Source organism: Arachis ipaensis, chromosome B10 (assembly GCF_059453495.1).
Source record: "Arachis ipaensis isolate K30076 ecotype BB chromosome B10, ASM5945349v1, whole genome shotgun sequence".
NCBI classification, from domain to species: domain Eukaryota; kingdom Viridiplantae; phylum Streptophyta; class Magnoliopsida; order Fabales; family Fabaceae; genus Arachis; species Arachis ipaensis.
The window spans coordinates 92,382,985-92,404,534 of record NC_142435.1 but is presented as its reverse complement, the minus strand read 5'-3'; the positions used below and the strand labels follow the sequence as shown (position 1 = coordinate 92,404,534).

Genomic DNA, 21,550 nt, shown 5'->3' with positions numbered 1-21,550 from the left:
GAAGCAAGAAGGGGCACACTGGAACGTTAGTGACAATGTTGAGTGTCACTAACGTTCTCGAAGGTTAACAAGGCAACCTTAAAAGCCACGTTAACCTAGTTAACGTGGGTTTTAACGTAAGGCAAAGGGGTGCATTGGAACGTTAGTGACAATGTTAAGTGTCACTAACTTTCTCGAACTTATATTCTCACTAAATATTAACACCCCTAACCTCCTGAACTAAAGTCTCCGCCCACTTCGCACTTTCTCTCTGCAAGTAAAGCCAAGCCCAAATAAAGAAAGGAACTGCTTCAAACTCAAGATCCAAAGGCCCAAGACTTGATGAATGACACTAGAAGCTGAGAAGAGTAGTATATATAGGAGTAGCTTTGAATTGAAAAGGAGTTCTGGAGGCTGAAAAAAGAGAACTACTCTCTGTATTTTACTTTCTTTGCAATTCTAGTTTTATGATGTATTCTCCATCTTTGTTTTCATTTTCAAGAGCTATGAACAACTAAACCCCTTTCATTGGGTTAGGGAGCTCTGTTGTAATTTGATGGATCAATACTAAGTTTCATTATTCTTCTTCTATCTTCCCTCTTGATTTTACTTGAAAGCTTTCGATCTTCATCCAATTGAGTAGTTATCTTGGAAGAGAAGCTATTCAAACTTGGATCTCTTTTGAACCTTGAAAGAGGAATGAAGAGATCAAGCTAGAAATGCTTTCTCATGCTGGACCAAATTGGGTTTGGATGGGTATGTGACTATAACCCTCTCAATACTTGATTTGGGAAATGCATGTGGTATAATCAGTGACCATACCTCATCTCTTCTCATGAGCAATTGACCAAGGAATTGGCTATTGATCAAGATTTGAGAGATTGAATTGCAAGAAATTGTAATTCAATCACTTAAGATTGCCAAGGAGATCAATGAGTGCATTGATTGAGGAAGAGATGAAAATGAACTTGATCCGGAGAATTGCAACATCTCCTAAGCCCAATGAACTCCCCATCTCTGATCTTACCCTTTCTCTTTAATTTCTGCCTTTTACTTTTATGAGCAAATCCCCCATTCCCATTTACAATTCTGTAATTTATTTTCTGTTATTTACATTCCCGCCATTTTATTTCCTGCAACTCTCAACCCAAATTCTGGATTTGCTCAACTAGAACATTTTTCTAATTAAAGTTGCTTGATCAATCAATCCCTGTGGGATTCGACCTCACTCTATTGTGAGTTTCTACTTGACGACAAATTCGGTACACTTGCCGAAGGAAGATTTGTTGAGAGACAAGTTTTCCCGCATCAAGTTTATGGCGCCGTTGGCGGGGATTGATTGTGCATCAACAATGATTAAATTGGAAGATCACTAGATTGGGCATTTTTATTTTGTGAATTTCATTTTCTATTTGAGTGATTTACTTTTTGTTTTAGTTAAACTTCTTCCCTTCTCCCTCTACTCTTTTGTTTTTCTTTGATATTTTCAATTCTGTTTGCTAACCCACTAACTGTTTGATATATTGCATCACCCACAACTAACAGTAATTCTGACACAAATACTGTCTGCACCTATTTTCTTTGCTTGTACTTGTTGGTTGTATGACAGGGAGAAGAAGCGGGGCTTCAACTTCCTTTGATTCTGAACCTGAGAGAACTTTCCTTAGACTAAGGAGGGAGGCAAAAGAAAAACGTGTAGTTGGTACTGAAGAAGAGGAGGAACACTTTGAGGAATACTTTGAACCAAACATGGAACAAAACATGGAAAATCATCATGAAGAAGAGACTCACAACCATGGCAGAGGAGGTGGAGAAAATCATGCTAGGGAGGATAGAAGAGTTTTGGGCTCTTACATCAATTCAAACACAGGCAATTGTGGAAGTAGCATCCAAAAGCCAACAATCCATGCCAACAACTTTGAACTTAAACCACAGCTCATCACCCTTGTTCAGAACAACTGTTCGTTTGGAGGAAGTGTTCAAGAAGATCCCAATCAACATTTAAACACCTTCCTGAGAATATGTGACACAGTGAAATCTAATGGTGTTCATCCTGACGCCTATAGACTGCTCTTATTTCCTTTCTCACTCAGGGACAAGGCAGCCAAGTGGCTGGAATCCTTCCCAAGGGAGAGCTTGACAACTTGGGAGGATGTGGTGAACAAATTCTTAGCAAGATTCTACCCTCCTCAACGAATCAATAGGCTGAGAGCTGTGGTTCAAACTTTCAGGCAACAAGATAGTGAGACTCTGTATGAAGCATGGGAGAGGTTCAAGGACTTAACAAGGAGGTGTCCACCTGACATGTTCAACGAATGGGTGCAGCTGCACATTTTCTATGAAGGGCTCTCTTATGAGTCAAAGAAGGCCGTAGACCATTCATCTGGAGGATCTTTGAACAAGAAGAAGACCATTGAGGAAGCCATAGATGTTATTGAAATAGTAGCAGAAAACGACTACTTCTATGCTTCCGAAAGAGGGAACACAAAAGGAGTGATGGAGCTAAACAATGTAGATGCTCTGTTGGCCCAAAACAAGCTCATCACCCAGCAGCTGCCTGACCTCACCAAGAAGATGGAGATGAACCAAGTAGCAGCAATCTCCACTTCATCAACAATCCAAGAAGGAGTGAATGAAGAAGCAGAGGGGAGTCAGGAGCAAGCCAACTACATTGGGAATTCACCAAGGAAAAACTATGATCCATACTCCAAGACTTACAACCCTGGATGGAGGAACCACCCAAACTTTGGGTGGGGAAGTGAGCAAGATCAAAACCAAGACCAGAGACGTTACAACTCCAACAACAATGCAGCTCACCATCAATTCACCCAGAGGACATCTCAACACCCCGACAACAACACTTCTCCACACACTTATCAAAACCAAAACAGCACATCTGCTCCTAACCACTCATCAATTGATGACAAGCTCTCTAAGATCGAAACCTTCATTGAAGGAATATGCAGAGACATTCAAGACAGTAAAGCATTCAGAGAGGAAGTGCAGTCAAACATGCAGAATCAAAATGCTGCCATCACAAAACTGGAAACACAAATCAGCTATCTGTTTAAGCAGCTTCCTAACCACAATTTTTGCTATGATGCCCATTCAAGCAAAAGGGAGGAGTGTTAAGCTATCACACTTAGGAGTGGGAAGGAACTGAAGAAACATCCCCAAAAACCACAAGAAGAAGGCTCAAATGAAAAGGGTGAAGAGAAAGATGGAATGCAACCCCACGCCAAGTCTGCAGAAAGAAAAAAAGATACCCCAACTGAACATCTCAAGAGCTCCATACCCCCAGCTATTGAAGAAAAAGGAAGATGACAACCAGTTCTTGAGATTTTTAGAAATCTTCAAGAAGCTACAAATCAACATACCATTTGCTGAAGCCATAGAACAAATGCCACTTTATGCCAAGTTTTTGAAGGATCTAATGACTAAGAAGAGAAGCTGGAAGAACAATGAGACTGTGATACTAACTGAAGAGTGCAGTGCTATCATTCAGCATAAACTACCTCAGAAACTGAAGGATCCTGGGAGTTTTTAGATCCCTTGCATTATAGGAGAAATCACAGTAGAAAAGGCTCTTTGTGACTTAGGGGCCAGCATCAATTTGATGTCAGTAGCTATGATGAGAAAGATGAAAATTGAGGAGGCTAAACCAACAAAAATGGCTCTACAACTGGCAGACCGGTCGTTCAAATTCCCTCACGGAATAGTAGAGGATTTACTAGTAAAAGTAGGAGATTTCATATTCCCAGCAGATTTTGTGGTGCTGGACATGCAGGAAGATGCCAACACCTCCATCATCTTGGGAAGGCCATTCTTGGCCACTGCTGGAGCTGTCATTGATGTTCAGAAGGGTGACCTCACCCTGAGATTACACAATGAAAAGATGACATTCAATGTGTTCAATGCCATGAGTTATCCACCGGAATAATTGGGGGAATGCATGAGGTTAGATGCACTTGAGGATGAAGTGGAGGAGAATTTTGAAGAAGATGAACCTGAAGAGAACGAAAGATTGGTAGAGGAAGAATCTGAATCAAGTGAAGAGGTGGCTACAGCAGAAATACATATCCCAGATGCACCAAAGGAAGGGAACAAAAAATCAGAAGCACCCAAACTTGAACTCAAAGCATTGCCACCCACTCTCAAATATGCATATCTAGGAGAAAATGAAAACTACCCAGTGATCATAAATTCATCCCTCAGTCAAGATCAAGAGGACGAACTACTCAAGGTGCTGCGAGAGCATAAGAATGCCATTGGATGGGCCCTTGCTGACTTGAAGGGAATCAGTTCAGCCATATGCATGCATAAAATACTGTTGGAAGATGATGCCAAGCCATCAATTCAATCCCAAAGAAGGCTGAACCCAATCATGAAGGAAGTGGTACAGAAAGAGGTTATGAAGCTTTGGCAAGGAGGGGTCATATACCCAATTTCGGACAGTCCTTGGGTTAGCCCCATACATGTTGTGCCAAAGAAGGGAGGGATTACTGTGGTTACCAATGAGAAGAACGAGCTCATACCTACAAGGACCGTCACAGGATGGCGGATGTGCATAGACTACAGGAAACTCAATGAGGCTACACGAAAGGACCATTTTCCCCTTCCATTCATGGATCAGATGTTGGAAAGACTTACAGGGCACGCATATTATTGTTTTCTCGATGGTTATTCAAGATATAACCAAATAGTGGTTGATCCAAGAGACCAAGAGAAAACCTCATTTACCTGTCTGTATGGAGTGTTTGCCTATAGGCGCATGCCATTTGGATTATGTAATGCCCCTGCAACTTTCCAACGTTGCATGCTTTCTATCTTTTCAGATATGATAGAAAAATTAATTGAAGTTTTTATGGATGATTTCTCGGTATTCGGAGATTCTTTTCCTAGTTGCCTACATCACCTCGCCTTGGTATTAAAAAGATGCCAAGAGACCAATTTGGTCTTGAACTGGGAAAAATGCCACTTCATGGTGACAGGAGGAATAGTCCTTGGTCACAAGGTCTCTCACCAAGGCATTGAGGTTGATAGAGCTAAAGTAGAACTTATTAAAAAACTACCCCCACCCAGTGATGTCAAGGCAATTAGAAGTTTTTTAGGGCATGTTGGTTTTTACAGAAGGTTCATCAAAGATTTTTCAAAGATAGCCAAGCCATTAAGGAATCTCCTTGTATCTGATACACCATTCATCTTTGATGAAACATGCATGCTAGCATTTGCACATTTGAAAATGAGGTTATCTTCTGCTCCTATCATTTTCCCACCTGATTGAAACCTACCATTTGCATTGATGTGCGATGCCTCTGATTTTGCAGTTGGGGCAGTGTTAGGACAAAGGAAAGATAACCTAGTTCGTGTGATATAATATGCTAGCAAAGTCCTTAATGAAACTCAAAGAAATTATACCACTACTGAAAAGGAATTGCTAGCAATAGTTTTTGCATTTGACAAATTTAGATCATACCTCATTGGTGCTAAAGTGATTGTCTTTACAGATCACACAGCACTTAAATATTTGTTTGCCAAGCAAGAATCAAAGCCAAGACTAATAAGGTGGATCTTACTGTTGCAAGAATTCGATACTGAAATCAGAGACAAGAAAGGAGTGGAGAACAAGGTGGCAGATCACCTATCCAGAATCCCTCATGATCAAGGTGGAGAGAATGATACAAATGTGAACGAGCTCTTCCCTGATGAGCAATTGATGACAGTTCACAAAGCACCATGGTTCGCAGATATTGCAAATTTCAAGGCAACTGGGGCATTACCCCCAGGGATCAATAAACATCAAAAGAGGAAGCTCATGAATGATGCAAAATACTTTGTCTGGGACGAGCCTTATCTCTTCAAGAAATGTTCAGATGGAATTCTTAGAAGATGTGTTTCGGAAGAGGAAGGGAGAGAAGTCCTGTGGAACTGCCACGGTTCATGCTATGGCGGGCACTTTGGAGGGGACAAAACTGCAGCAAAGGTGTTACAAAGTGGATTCTTTTGGCCCACCCTTTTCAAGGATGCCAAGGAACTAGTAAAAAGCTGCAATGAATGCCAAAGATCTGGAAACCTGCCCAAAAGAAATGCCATGCCACAAAATTTCATCTTGGAACTGGAACTGTTTGATGTGTGGGGAATTGATTTCATGGGACCATTCCCAACCTCATATGCAAACAAGTACATCCTGGTAGCAGTGGATTATGTTTCCAAATGGGTAGAGGCTATTGCAACCCCAACTAATGATAACAAGGTAGTCATGAACTTCCTCAGGAAGAATATCTTTAGCCGGTTTGGAGTCCCAAGAGCTCTCATCAGTGATGGAGGGAGCCACTTTTGTAACAAACCACTAGAAGTTGTCCTCTTAAGATATGGGGTAAAACACAAAGTAGCCACACCTTACCATCCTCAAACAAGTGGGCAAACTGAGATATCCAACAGAGAGTTGAAGAGGATCCTGGAAAAGACTGTGGGCACATCTAGAAAGGATTGGTCGAAGAAGTTGGATGATGCTCTTTGGGCATACAGAACAGCATTCAAAACTCCACTTGGAATGTCTCCATATCAACTAGTCTATGGGAAGCCTTGTCACTTACCACTTGAGCTGGAACACAAAGCTCTTTGGGCTATCAAGATACAAAATTTTGACAGCATTGCTGCTGGTACGAAAAGGATCTTGCAGCTGCAAGAGATTGAGGAATTCAGGTCACAAGCCTATGAAAACACTAAGATGTATAAAGAAAAGGCAAAGAGAAAACCTGACATGCATCTGGCACCCAGGAGTTTCGAAAAAGGGCAGCAAGTACTCCTTTAAAATTCTAAATTAAGGCTGTTCCCAGGAAAACTCAAGTCAAGGTGGTCCGGACCTTTCATGGTTACAAAAATATCACCATATGGCCACATCGAAATCATGGATGAAGGTTCAGAGAGGACTTTTATAGTGAATGGACAAAGACTCAAGCATTACCTGGGCAACATAGGGGAAAACCCCAGAGTAAAGTACCATCTCAAGTAATTAAGGACTCGTCGAGCTAGCGACGATAAAAGAGTGCTCTGTTGGGAGGCAACCCAACCTCAGGTAGTTTCACTTTCATCTTCATTTCAATAAAAATCACAAGTTGTTTCCCCTGTATTGTAAGGAGCTAAGTTTGGTGTTCCACACCAGAACAATCCAAGAGTGATAGTGTAGTTTTAAGTTTGGTGTTCCACTAAAGGACATTGGTTAGAACTACACTCCACTCCAAAAAGAACATTGCTAGCTCCATCCAATCAAGAGAAACCACTTAGATGTAGTTAGACTATAGGTGATCATTGCTTTGTTGATAACAAGATATGAGGGTCTCTGCATATATGCAAAGTTTTGTACTAGGCAAAGAACTAAGTTTGGTGTTCACACACCAAATTGAGTTCAAGAGGCACAAGCATACATGTGAGCTAACTATGTCTCAAGTGCTTTGGGAACAAGCAACTTCCAGTAACCTTGCAGGAATCTTATAAGGAAATGATGCACCTTCACCCAAAGAAGCGAGACAGCAAAAACTAGGATGATGACAAAGAGAAAGGGGGACCAGAGATCATCACCCGAAGGTTGTATTGTTACCTAATTCCATTGTACTCAGAATTGTTGAAAGTTGGAAGTTCGAATACACTTTTGATTTGTAGTCACTCGTAGTTGAACCCTCTTTAAATTCTGTCTTTTAAGTTCCGAATAGGTCTATGTACACTAGTCTTTATGTTACTGCACCATCACTTAACTTACTTGTATGCTGTCCCTTTAAATCAAATAAAAAGAGAATGATTGTTTTTAAAAGACTAGAAGTAGAGTTCATAATGTGGAAGTGCAGTCATGAATCTTTGGGGTAGTCATAAGTTAGCTAAGTTGGTTCAACCACAAGGCTGGGATGACATTTGTCTGGCCTGAATACTTTGCTTTGGATACACTCGTGAGACTAAGTTAATAACAAGATCCTAAGAAGAGAAAAGGGAAAGAACAATGGAAGTGAAAAACAAAAGAAAAAGAGTACGCAATAAGGCTAGGCATCAATGGTTTTAAATCTTGAGGCAAGTATCTGTGGTGCTCCTGTGTGAGGGATCTACTTGGATGAATAAGCTCTTAGGGGTGCCTTATCACTTGGTAACTTGGGTTAACTAACTCGGGATTATCAGCTGAAAGTCCACTATCAAGAGTAACCTTCACTACAGAACACTTAGTAACCCAAAGAGGTGCTAGACACCAAGGTCTCAAGAAAAGAAAATAAATAAACTAAATGCCTGTAGTGTGTATGTATGGGGGATAGGCTTGAGGGAGTAAGTCCTTAGGGGTGTCTCAACACCTAGCACCTTGAACCAACTAGTTCGGGAGTGTTGGCTGAAAGCTTATCTTAAAGAGTTGCCCCCTTACAGAGCACTTAGCCTAAATAGCACAAATAACCCTTGAAATAACAATAAAAGGATCAATGAATAAAAGTCTCATGGGATATAAACAAAGTAAGTGTTTAGGGACATGATAAAGGTCTGAAAGCCAGTAATGGAATGAACCTAAGTTGCTATGCATGAAACCACCATAAAATCAGTAACATGACTTCCACAAGAATGACTCACTCCTCTGGATATTCCATTCATCATTCTCTTGTTCCAGTACTTGCTTAGGGACAAGCAAGCTTTAAGTTTGGTGTTGTGATGCCAGGGCATCTTGGCCAGTTTCACTGACCTTTTCTTTACTGTTTTTAGGTTAGTTTCATGCATTTCTTTAGGAAATAAGCTAGTTTTGGGTAGATATTCACTTATGCCTTGACTCAAGCATACATTGTGCATTTTACATAATTTCATGAGGATTTTGCATAAGTTTAGTGACAAATATTATGTTGCATTACTCATGACTTGGACTAGAGCTTTGATGCACTTTATTGCTTGATTTCAGGACCAAAAGGAAGCAAGAAAAGGGGAGGTAACTTGCAAGATTAATGAGAAAAGTGATTGCCAATAACACTCTCAAAAAGCCATCAATGCCCACGTTAGAGAGTCACGTTAACTAAGTTAACGTGAACTCTAACCTGGAGAAGAGAAGTCGAGCCAACGTTAGTGACACTTAATATTGTCACTAACGTTGGAAATTACTCATAAGTGGCCACGTTAGAAATTAACGTGGCCTCTAAGGTTAAGGGGGGAAGAGAAGCCAACGTTAGTGACACTCAACATTGTCACTAACGTTGGCCTATGGTGCAAAGTACCACGTTAACTCCCACGTTAACTTGGTTAACGTGGGAACTAACGTAAGTGATGAAAAGTTGTCGACAACGTTAGTGACACTCAACATTGTCACTAACGTTGAAGCAACCACACAACCCCCAAGAGTCACGTTAACTTCCACGTTAACTTGGTTAATGTGGAAGCTAACGATGAGGAATGAAGGATGAGCCAACGTTAGTGACACTCAACATTGTCACTAACGTTGGGATGGCTAAAGATGGCCACGTTAGAAGCCACGTTAACCTAGTTAACGTGGACTCTAACGTGAGACCTAGGGGCACATTGGAACGTTAGTGACAATGTTGGATGTCACTAATGTTCTCGAAGGATGGCAAGGGCCACGTTAGAAGCCACGTTAACCTAGTTAACATGGGCTTTAACGTGAAGCAAGAAGGGGCACACTGGAACGTTAGTGACAATGTTGAGTGTCACTAACGTTCTCGAAGGTTAACAAGGCAACGTTAAAAGCCACGTTAACCTAGTTAACGTGGGTTTTAACGTAAGGCAAAGGGGTGCATTGGAACGTTAGTGACAATGTTAAGTGTCACTAACGTTCTCGAACTTATATTCTCACTAAATATTAACACCCCTAACCTCCTGAACTAAAGTCTCCGCCCACTTCGCACTTTCTCTCTGCAAGTAAAGCCAAGCCCAAATAAAGAAAGGAACTGCTTCAAACTCAAGATCCAAAGGCCTAAGACTTGATGAATGACATTACAAGCTGAGAAGAGTAGTATATATAGGAATAGCTTTGAATTGAAAAGGAGTTCTGGAGGCTGAAAAAAGAGAACTACTCTCTGTATTTTACTTTCTTTGCAATTCTAGTTTTATGATGTATTCTCCATCTTTGTTTTCATTTTCAAGAGCTATGAACAACTAAACCCCTTTCATTGGGTTAGGGAGCTCTGTTGTAATTTGATGGATCAATACTAAGTTTCATTATTCTTCTTCTATCTTCCCTCTTGATTTTACTTGAAAGCTTTCGATCTTCATCCAATTGAGTAGTTATCTTGGAAGAGAAGCTATTCAAACTTGGATCTCTTTTGAACCTTGAAAGAGGAATGAAGAGATCAAGCTAGAAATGCTTTCTCATGCTGGACCAAATTGGGTTTGGATGGGTATGTGACTATAACCCTCTCAATACTTGATTTGGGAAATGCATGTGGTATAATCAGTGACCATACCTCATCTCTTCTCATGAGCAATTGACCAAGGAATTGGCTATTGATCAAGATTTGAGAGATTGAATTGCAAGAAATTGTAATTCAATCACTTAAGATTGCCAAGGAGATCAATGAGTGCATTGATTGAGGAAGAGATGAAAATGAACTTGATCCGGAGAATTACAACATCTCCTAAGCCCAATGAACTCCCCATCTCTGATCTTACCCATTCTCTTTAATTTCTGCCATTTACTTTTATGAGCAAATCCCCCATTCCCATTTACAATTCTGCAATTTATTTTCAGTCATTTACTTCCAGTTCTTTAATTCTAGCATTTACTTTTCTGTTATTTACATTCCCGCCATTTTATTTCCTACAACTCTCAACCCAAATTTTGGATTCGCTCAACTAGAACATTCTTCTAATTAAAGTTGCTTGATCAATCAATCCCTGTGGGATTCGACCTCACTCTATTGTGAGTTTTTACTTGACGACAAATTCGGTACACTTGCCGAAGGAAGATTTGTTGAGATACAAGTTTTCCTGCATCACTGCACTGGTTCTACTAAACAGGATAAACAAATATAAGCACCAAAGTTTTGAACATCTAGAATAATAGAACAATGAATATGACTCGTCCAGGAAAAAAAAAACAATTAATCAGTAAAATATTATGTATAACTTAGTGGATTAAGAATGAAGGCACGGTAAGAGAATGAACCTTGCTGTGTTCTGTTTAGACCAACTAGACAACTTTTAACTTAATATAAGGCTACATAAACAGCTCAACTAGTCATATTATAAAGCCAAATCAAAGATTAATACTAAAGCGAACAAAATAGTGCAAATTGAAGTAATCATGAACTAATTTGAAATACTAACAGTGCTAGAACTCCAACACAATCTTAGAGAACAAGCTCAGTGATAAGCTCTGGAATAGGGGTCACCTGATAATGCATGTCATTCTTTGGCTTGTACTTCTTTCCTTTCTTGGATTTTCTGGAAAGAAATCGAGGAGAGAAGCATGCCGGTTAGATGCAGTCTGGCTGCATTGAACAAGTCGGTTCGGCGCAAGAAGGCTGAATGCAGTATCCTGAGGTCTTCGTCTCCAAGATAGAGTTTAATGACTTTACAAGAGTTGGACTAACCGTGCACCTTAGAGAGAGGTCGAAATCCGACAGCATTATATGACCATCTTCCCTCAGCAACACGTTCCCGGGTTTAAGGTCTCTGTAGATGATCCCAAGCAAAAGTAAATACTCTAAAGCAAGGAGAACTTATGCCACATAAAACCTGCATTCAAAGATTCATCTACTTATAAATAGAGTGATCATTAAAGATATAACTAGAAACCAATACACCAGCAAAATTAATCTATTTGTCATAAGTTGGATACATGTTTCATAATGAGAAATTAACATATCAAGCAAGCTGTCAGAGAGGCCAATTAATTAGTATATGAGTTCATCATTTTTTTATCAATTGTCAACAAAAAGAATTTGTTTGTACTATTATCCATTCATGTATTGCCACAATAACATGATCTGGAAATTGTAAAACTTTCACGAAAAGTAACAATCAATTAAAACTGAACTCTAATGGAATCAGAATGTAACAATTCTGGGAAAACAGAAAGCATAGAGATAGAGTAATCAACTAACCATAAAGGCAATAAGTAAAATAAAGAGGAACATATCAATGAGTTTTTCTAACAATAAGGCCATAAGAAAACAAATCAACTTGGTTAGTTATAAAACTAGCAAACCATGTTTCGCTACAAATAGGGACTGGAGTGATTAGAGGTACATCAAAAACCCCAACTGTTGAACAATTGAGTTCATAAACCTAATACAGAATTAGCTAATATCGGGTTTGCTAGTGACTTATCAACACTAGTACCACACTCACTAATTTCAGTATAGGTGAAACTTTGTTTAGCTTCCCAGTATAGGCCCATGAACATGATTCCGAGATGGTCTTAAGGGAGGCCGCGTAGGACGGGGAGTCCCGGATGTAGAAGGAGACTCTACTACTCCATTTGCAGGTGGCTCCATGAAGAAATTATGAACACAAGCCTGAAATTAAAATTTCAACTCAGCTCAGTGAATTAATCAATATCTGATCATCCAAAAAGCCCTTTAATTACAGAATTTCCTGCACACCATTAAAACGTAAATCAATGATTATGCTGATTGAAATAACAGACATTATTAATGTGCAAAAACGGAATGAAATTTGAACAAGCAAAAAACAAAAAGAAAGCATGGCATAATCTTCAAGAATAACACATTCAGTGGAAAAATCACTCCAAATGGAAATTTACATCATAAAGCACAATCAACTCAATAACTTTATCAAGCAGAAAGAAAAACTCAAAGGGGTTCCAGAGATAGTAAAAGGTTCAAGCTTTTTTTACATGTTTCTCAAGAACCCACTCATCATTCAGAACCAACAACACTTATATGAAAAAAAACACAACTTTATCAGACAAATGTGAGAATATGATATCGCATTGAAATTTTTGAGGCCCAGAAAATTACAAAAAAGTGGAAGAGAAATGAGTAGAGTGACGGTGATGAAGAGGCAAACCAGTGTGGTGTCACCGTCGTCATCCCGGTGAGAAAACGCGCCGGAAAAAATTCACCCATAGACCATCGGTTGCATGTTTGGCATTCTCCACCTCATCTTCCGCTCCAACAGCCGCCGCCAATGCCGCTTCCTCACCTTTGGTCCATTTTACATTCTCCTGTAAAACACCAAAATCCTTTTCAGTCTTCGCTAAGTTTTTGATCGTTCACATAACTAATCGTTTCTTTTTCTTTTTTAATTCACCTCATAATCAGGTAACAAGAAAAATCCTAAGAATAATTCTTCTTTCGCCATTTACTCTATCGCCGTCGGAGAAATATCAAAAGTGTAGAAGACTTCCGAAGTTGCCGCCGGCCGGAAATCGATATCACCGTGTGAGGTGCCGAGAAGCCCGATGTTACCCATAGAGATTCACCAGTCTCATGCGATAAAGCCTCAATCGTCGACCGCAGAGAGTCGCTCGCCGGCTTTGGTGGCGAGGTTGATGGGACTGGATGAAGCACCGGAAGCTGTGCCGGCGGAATCGGTGGTGGAGAAGAGACGGCAGCTTCTCGGAGCGCTACAACAGTGTGATGAAGACTTGAAGGAGCTGAAGAAGATTATCGAGGCAGTTCAGTTGACGGATCCACTGCCATGGTGGGAGTTCCGGAAGAGAGAGTGACGGCAGAGGCATTGCGAGGGCTGGGGTTCTTCGTGGAGGGCTGCGGTTCTTCGAAGCTTTTAGGGTTCTGGGTTCGTTGAAGGAGAAAGGGGGTTCTTTAATTTCATATATTGTTATTTGAAGAGAATTATTTATGTAACAATGGGTCAATTGCTAACTTCTGGGTCTGGCCTTCTGGGTTCTTTGAAGAGAAAAAGGGGGTTCTTTCATTTCGAATAATGTAGGAGAGAACGCAGTGTTTTGATTTATAAAGGAATGCAGCGTTTTATTTTTGGAAGGACCTTTTGGCCACGCTTTTGAAGTGTGCCAAAAGAGTTGTAGGAAACGGCCATGATTTTAAAATGTCACCAAAATAAAACTTTGTCGCCACACTTTAAAAGCGTGCCTGTTTCTCTCTATGGCTACGTTTTTTAAGCGTGGCAAAAAAAGCGTGGCCAAATCTCTAATCAATTGTCACCCTCATAAAAGCATGGCCATAGACTCTTTTCGCCATGCTTTTTAAGTGTAGCAAAAAAAAATGTAGCCAAATCTCTAATCAATCCCCACGCTCAAAAAAGCGTGGCCATTCACCACTTTTGGCCACGCTTTTAAAGCGTGGCAAGAAAACAGCGTGGCCATAGGCCTTTTTTCTTGTAGTGTTAAAGAGCCATAAGGGAAGACCAAAGGGCTATGAGGGAAGAACAACAAAGACAAAGGAGTGACATAGAAGAGATCAAGCATCACATTGGATCCTCAAGAAGGAGCACTAGCCGCCACCATTAAAGGTGGACTCGTTCTCTTTTACTTCCTTTCCTTTTTTATTTTTCTGTTTTCTGTTATGTTTTATCTGTTCTCTTGTTTTTGTTGCATGATTGGTGCACGGAATTGTTATCACACTTTTCACAACTCCGGTACAACTAACCAGCAAGTGCAACTCCGGTACACTTTTCTGTTATGAGTTTTGATAATTGAAAGATAAATAAAACGTAAATTAAAATAAAGATACATATGTAATTCATTGGTGGGAATTTCAGATAAGCGTTTGGAGATGCTTTGTTGTTTCTGAACCTCTGCTTTCCTATTGTCTTCATCCAATCATGCGTGCTCCCTTCCATGGGAAGTTGTATGTTGGTGGATCACCATTGTCAATGGCTACCATCCGTCCTCTCAGTGAAAATGGTCCAGACACGGCTTCTGTACGGCTAGTCATCTGTCAGATCTCTCGTCTCGGATGAAAAACACCAGGCACAGCTACCGCACGGCTAATCATCTGTCGGTTCTTACTTGTGTCGGAATAAGATCTCTCTATCCTTTTGTACACTATCATTGTGCCCAACATTTGTGAGTTTGAAGCTCGTCACAATCATCCCATCCCAGATCCTACTTGGAATACCACAGACAAGGTTTAGACTTTCCGGATCTCAAGAATGCTACCAATTGGTTCTAGCCTCTACCACAAAGGTTCTAATCTCACGGATTCGAATGCTCTATTGTTAGGAGAGGCAAGTCAAATCCGTGGATCAGAGACCCAAGAGATTATACTTCAGCTGTCGTCTAATGACTACGTTGAACCTCATGTAGACCACTTGTGGTTGTCAGGCACGCGGATCTTGGCTAAGCGAGTAATGAAGATAGTTGGTGATTATCACGGGTCACCCCTTCATTCTGACTTAACTAAATTAAGAACGAGAGTATATCCTGGAGAAGAGACATGCGTGAATTGAAAGAGAAACAATAGTACTTTCATTAATTCATGAAGAACAGCAGAGCTCCGCACCTCAATCTATGAGGTGTAGAAACTCCACCGTAGAAAATACATAAGAGAAAAATGTCTTGGCATGGCCATTTAGCCAGCCTCCAAATGTGAAAAATGGCATGATCCCCGGATACAATAGTAAAAAGTGCTATTTATACTAAACAAGTTAATAAGGATTACAGAAAATAAGTAACTAAGTGCAGATAGTGCAGAAATCCACTTATGGGGCTCACTTGGTGTGTGCCTGGGCTGAGCATCAAGCTTTACACGTGTATAGGCCTTTTCTAGAGTTAAACGCCAGCTTGGATGCCAGTTTGGGCGATTAACTCCAGTTCTGGTGCCTGTTCCGGCATTTTACGCCAAAAAAGGGTCTCTGGCTGGCGTTGAGCGCCAGTTTGGGCCATCAAATCTCGGGCAAAGTATGAACTATTATACATTTCTGGAAAGCCCAAGACATTAGCTTTCCATCCCAATTAAGAACGCGCCAATTGGACTTCTGTAGCTCTAGAAAAACGGGTTTGAGTGCAAGGAAGTCAGAATCCAACAGCATTTGCAGTCCTTTCTCAGCCTCTGAATCAGATTTTTGCTCAGGTCCCTCAATTTCAGCCAGAAAATACCTGAAATTACAGAAAAATACACAAACTCATAGTAAAGTCCATAAATGTGATTTTTTCATAAAAACTAATAAAAATATAATAAAAAGTAACTAAAACATACTAAAAACTACCTAAAAACAATGCCAACAAGCGTATAAATTATCCGCTCATCACAACAACAAACTTAAATTGTTGCTTGTCCCCAAGCAACCAAAAATAAAGTAGGATAAGAAGAAGAGAAAATACAATAAATTTCAAAATTATCAATGAAGCTTAGTCCCAATTAGATGAGTGGGACTAGTAGCTTTTTGCCTCTGAACAGTTTTGGCATCTCACTTTATCCTTTGAAGTTCAGAATGATTGGCATCCATAGGAACTCAGAATTCAGATAGTGTTATTGATTCTCCTAGTTTAGTATGTTGATTCTTGAACACAGCTACTTTATGTGTCTTGGCCATGACCCTTAGCATTTTGTTTTCCAGTATTACCACCAGATACATAAATGCCACGGACACATAACTGGGTGAACCTTTTCAGATTGTGACACAGCTTTGCTAGAGTCCCCAGATAGAGGTGCCCAGAGTTCTTAAGCACACTCTTTTTGCTTTGGATCACGACTTTTACCACTCAGTCTCAAGCTTTTCACTTGGACCTTCATGACACAAGCACATGGTTAGGGACAACTTGATTTAGCCGCTTAGGCCAGGATTTTATTCCTTTGGGCCCTCCTATCCATTAATGCTCAAAGTATTGGATCCTTTTTACCCTTGCCTTTTAGTTTAAAGGGTTATTGGCTTTTTGCTCTTGCCTTTTGGTTTAAAGAGCTATTGGCTTTTTCTGCTTGCTTTTTCTTTTTCTTTCTTTTTTTCTTTATTTTTCGCTATTTTTTTCGCAAGCTTTGTGTTTTTCACTGCTTTTTCTTACTTCAAGAATCAATTTTATGATTTTTCAGATTATCAATAACATTTCTCTTTTTTCATTTTTCTTTCAAGATCCAACAATTTTAACATTCATAAACTTCACTATCAAAAATATGCACTGTTCAAGCATTCATTCAGAAAACAAAAAGTATTGCCACCACATCAAAATAATTAAACTATTTTAAAGATAGAATTCGAAATTCATGTACTTCTTTTTCTTTTTCAGAAAATATTTTTCATTTAAGAAAGGTGAAAGATTCATGGAACATTCATAGCTTTAAGACATAAACACTAAACACTAATGATCATGTAATGAAGACACAAACATAGTCAAAACATAAAGCATAAAAACCAAAAACAGAAAAAACAATAAACAAGAAGATTAAAGAACGGGTCCACCTTAGTGATGGTGGCTTCTTCTTCGTCCTGAAGAACCAACGGAGTTCTTGAGCTCATCTATGTCTCTTCCTTGCCTTTGTTGCTCCTCTCTCATGGCCTTTTGGTTCTCTCTGATTTCATGGAGGATGATGGAGTGCTCTTGGTGCTCCACTCTTAGTTGCTCCATGTTGGAACTCAATTCTCCTAAAGAGGTGTTGAGTTGCTCCCAATAGTTGTGTGGAGGGAAATACATCAATTGAGGCATCTCAGGAATTTCTTAATGAGGGACTTCCTCATGCTCTTGTTGAGGTCCATGAGTGGGCTCTCTTGCTTGCTCCATCCTCTTTCTAGTGATGGGCTTTTGAGATGAATCTCTCCATCTCCCATGACTCATAGTTGGAAGCAATTGCCTTCCCTTTCCTCTTCCTAGAGATTTCTCCGGCCTTAGGTGCCATTAATGGTTATAAAAAAACAAAAAGCAGAGCTTTTTTCCATACCAAACTTAAAAGGTTTGCTCGTCCTCGAGTAAAAGAAGAAAGAAAGGAGTAGAGGAAGAAGAGATGTAGGAGATGAAGGTGTGTGAATGGTTCGGCCAAGGGGGTTTTAGGTGGTTATGATGTGTGAAAATGAAGGATTGACGAGGGGCTTATATAGGAGTGGAGTGGAGAGGGAATTCTTGTAATAGGGGTTGGGTTTGGGAGGGAGATGGTTTGAATTTGAATGGGTGGGGGAAGGTAGGTTGTATAATAGTTTTGGAGGAGAAATGGAGGTGATTGGTGGAGGTTATTTTGGGGAAGAGTGTTATGGAAATGTGTGAAAAGGAGAGAAAAAGAGTTGGGGTAGGTGGGGATCCTGTGGGGTCCACAGATCCTGAGGTGTCAAGGAATTCTGCTCCTTGCACCTTTATAGCATTTAAATTCCCCTGGACAGCCCTTTCTGGCGTTTAACGCCATCCTGCTACCTTTCCTGGCGTTAAACGCAGGCTGATGCCCCTTTCTGGCATTTAACGCCAGCCAGACACCCTTTTCCGGCGTTTAAACGCCATTCTGTCTGCCAATTATGGCGTTTAATGCCCAGAATGCTGCCAGACTGGACGTTAAATGCCCATTCTGCTATCCTTACTGGCGTTTAAACGCTAGTAAGCCTGTCCTCCAGGGTGTGCTATTTTTTATGCTATTTTTGTGACTACACATGATCATCAACCTAAAGAAAACATATACTAACAATGGAAAATGAAATGAAAAAGTAATTAACATAGATAAATAAGATTAGGTTGCCTCCCAATAAGCGCTTCTTTAATGTTAATAGATTGATAGTAAGCTCTTACAGAACTTCACAGATACTTAGAGCATGATTGTGGCCTTCCAACACCAAACTTAGAGTTTGAATGTGGGGGCTCTGCTAGACTCTGTATGGAGAGAATTGGATGAAGCTTTTCATGCTTCTTCTCTGTGTTTACAGAAGAAGATCCTTGAGCCTTAAACACATGGTAGTCCTCATTCAATTGAAGGACTAACTCTCCTCTATCCACATCAATTACAGCCCTTGCTGTGGCTAGGAAAGGTCTTCCAAGGATGATGGATTCATCCTCGTCCTTCCCAGTGTCCAGGATTATGAAGTCAGTAGGGATGTAAAGGCCTTCAACCTTCACTAAGACATCCTCTACAAGTCCATAAGCCTGTTTCATTGATTTGTCTGTCATCTCTAGTGAGATTCTTGCAGCTTGTACCTCAAATATCCCTAGTTTCTCCATTACAGAGAGTGGAATGAGGTTTATACCTGACCCCAGGTCACACAGAGCCTTCTCAAAGGTCATGGTGCCTATCGTACAAGGTATTAAGAACCTTCCGGGATCCGGTTTCTTTTGAGGTAATTTCTGCTGAACCAAGGTATTCAGTTCCTTAATGAGCAATGGAGGTCCATCCTCCCAAGTCTCATTACCAAATAGCTTGGCATTCAGCTTCCTGATTGCTCCAAGATACCGAGCAACTTGCTCTTCAACAAGATCTTCATCCTCATCAGAGGAAGAATCTTCATCAGAGCTCATGAACTGCAGCACTAAGTTCCATGGAATCTTTATGGTCTCTATATGAGCCTTAGATTCCTTTGGTTCCTCAATAGGGAACTCCTTATTGGTCAGTGGACGTCCAACAAGGTCTTCCTCACTGGAAATCACTACCTTTTTACTCTCTCCAGGTTCGGCCACTTTGGATATAGTTATGGACTTGCACTCTCTTTTGGGATTCTCTTCTGTACTGCTTGGGAAAGTACGAGGAGGAGTTTCAGTAACTCTTTTACTCAGCTGACCCACTTGTGCCTCCAGATTTCTAATGGAGGACCTTGTTTCAGTCATGAAATTGTGAGTGGTCTTAGTTAGATCAGAGACTATGGTTGCTAAGTCAGAGAGGCTTTGCCTAGAATTCTCTGTTTGTTGCTGAGGCGATGATGGAAAAGGTTTGCTATTGCCAAACCTATTTCTCCCACCATTATTCTTATTGAGGCTTCTGTTGATCCTTCCATGAGAAATTTGGATGATATCTCCATGAAAGATTATAGGTGTTTCCATGGGATTCTCACATGTAATTCACCTCTTCCATTGCAGGATTCTCAGGGTCATAAGCTTTTCCTTCAGAGGAGGCTTCTTTAGTACTGCCGGATGCAACTTGCATTCCAATTAGATTCTGAGAAATCATATTGACTTGCTGAGTCAATATTTTATTCTGAGCCAATATGGCATTCAGAGTATCAATCTCAAGAACTCTTTTCTTCTGAGTTATCCCATTATTCACAGGATTTCTTTTAGAAGTATACATGAACTGGTTATTTGCAACCATTTAAATGAGTTCCTGGGCTTATGTTGGTGTTTTCTTCAGATGAAGAGATCCACCAGCAAAGTGGTCCAATGACATCTTGGACAATTCAGACAGACCATCATAGAATATACTTAAGATGCTCCATTCTAAAAGCATGTCAGAAGGACACCTTCTGATCAATTGCTTGTATCTTTCCCAAGCTTCATAGAGGGATTCACCTTCCTTTTGTCTGAAGGTTTGGACTTCCACTCTAAGCTTGCTCATCTTTTGAGGTGGAAAGAATTTGGCCAAGAAAGCATTGACCAACTTTTCCCAAGAGTTCAGGCTTTCTCTAGGTTGTGAGTTCAACCATATCCTAGCTTTGTCTCTTATAGCAAAGGGAAAAGCATAAGTCTGTAGACCTCGGGATCAACCCCATTGGTCTTAACAGTGTCACAGGTTTGCAAGAATTCAGCTAAGAACTGATGAGGATCTTCCAATAGAAGTCCATGAAACTTGCAATTCTGCTGCATTAGAGAAACTAATTGAGGCTTAAGCTCAAAGTTATTTTCTCCAATTGTAGGAATTGGGATGCTTCTTCCATAGAAGTTGGAAGTTGGTGCAGTAAAGTCACCAAGCATCTTCCTTGCATCTCTAGCATTGTTGTTGGGTTCGGTTGCCATGTCTACTTCTTTTTCGAAATTTTCTGTAAGGTCCTCTCTGGAGTGTTGTGCTTTAGCTTCTCTTAGCTTCCTCTTCAGAGTCCTTTCAGGTTCAGGATCAGCTTCAACAAGAATGTCCTTATCCTTGTTCCTGCTCATATGAAAAAGAAGAGAACAAAAAGAGAATGGAAATCCTTTATGTCACAGTATAGAGATTCCTTTATGTGTCAGAGGAAAAGAAGAATAGAAGAATGAGGTAGAGAGAGTATTAGAGTTTTAAGAAGAGCGAAAAGAAAAATATTTTTTTATTTATTTAATTAAGTTAGTTTCAAAAATTTGAAAAAGAAATACAAGAAAATTAAAAACTAAAACAATTAGTTAATTAAAAAGATTTTTGAAAAAGTGGTTAGTGATTTTCGAAAATTAGAAGTGGAAAAGTAGTTAGGTGGTTTTGAAAAAGATAAAAAATAGTAAACTTTTTAAAATTAAAACAAACAAGTCAAGTAGTTAGTTGAAAAAGATTTGAAAATAAATTTTGAAAAGATAAGGAGTTAGAAAAAGATTTTGAAATTAAAATTTTAAAAAGATATGATTGAAATTTATTTTGAAAAAGAATTGAAAAAGAAATTAAAAAGATTTGACTTTTAAAATTAAAGTTCATGACTTGACTTACAAAAAACTAGAAGATATGATTCTAGAATTTAAAGATTGAACCTTTCTTAACAAGAAAGTAACAAACTTGAAATTTTTGAATCAAAACATTAATTGTTAGCAAGGATTTTCAAAAATATGAAATAAAATTAAGAAAAATATTTTGAAAAATTA

The 21,550-nt window shown here is 39.7% G+C and overlaps 2 non-coding genes and 1 pseudogene across 2 annotated transcripts; 2 read left to right on the top strand and 1 right to left on the bottom strand.

Moving 5' to 3' along the window:
* Nucleotides 1-2,181: 2,181 nt before the first annotated feature.
* Nucleotides 2,182-2,285, bottom strand: LOC148580876 (small nucleolar RNA R71). Its single transcript, XR_015899709.1, has one exon. It is a non-coding gene; the product is annotated as a small nucleolar RNA R71 (small nucleolar RNA).
* A 10,682-nt stretch (nt 2,286-12,967) lies between these two features.
* Nucleotides 12,968-13,642, top strand: LOC148580875 (uncharacterized; annotated as a pseudogene).
* A 6,592-nt stretch (nt 13,643-20,234) lies between these two features.
* Nucleotides 20,235-20,342, top strand: LOC148580874 (small nucleolar RNA R71). The gene has a single exon (XR_015898370.1). It is a non-coding gene; the product is annotated as a small nucleolar RNA R71 (small nucleolar RNA).
* The last annotated feature ends 1,208 nt before the right edge of the window (nt 20,343-21,550 follow it).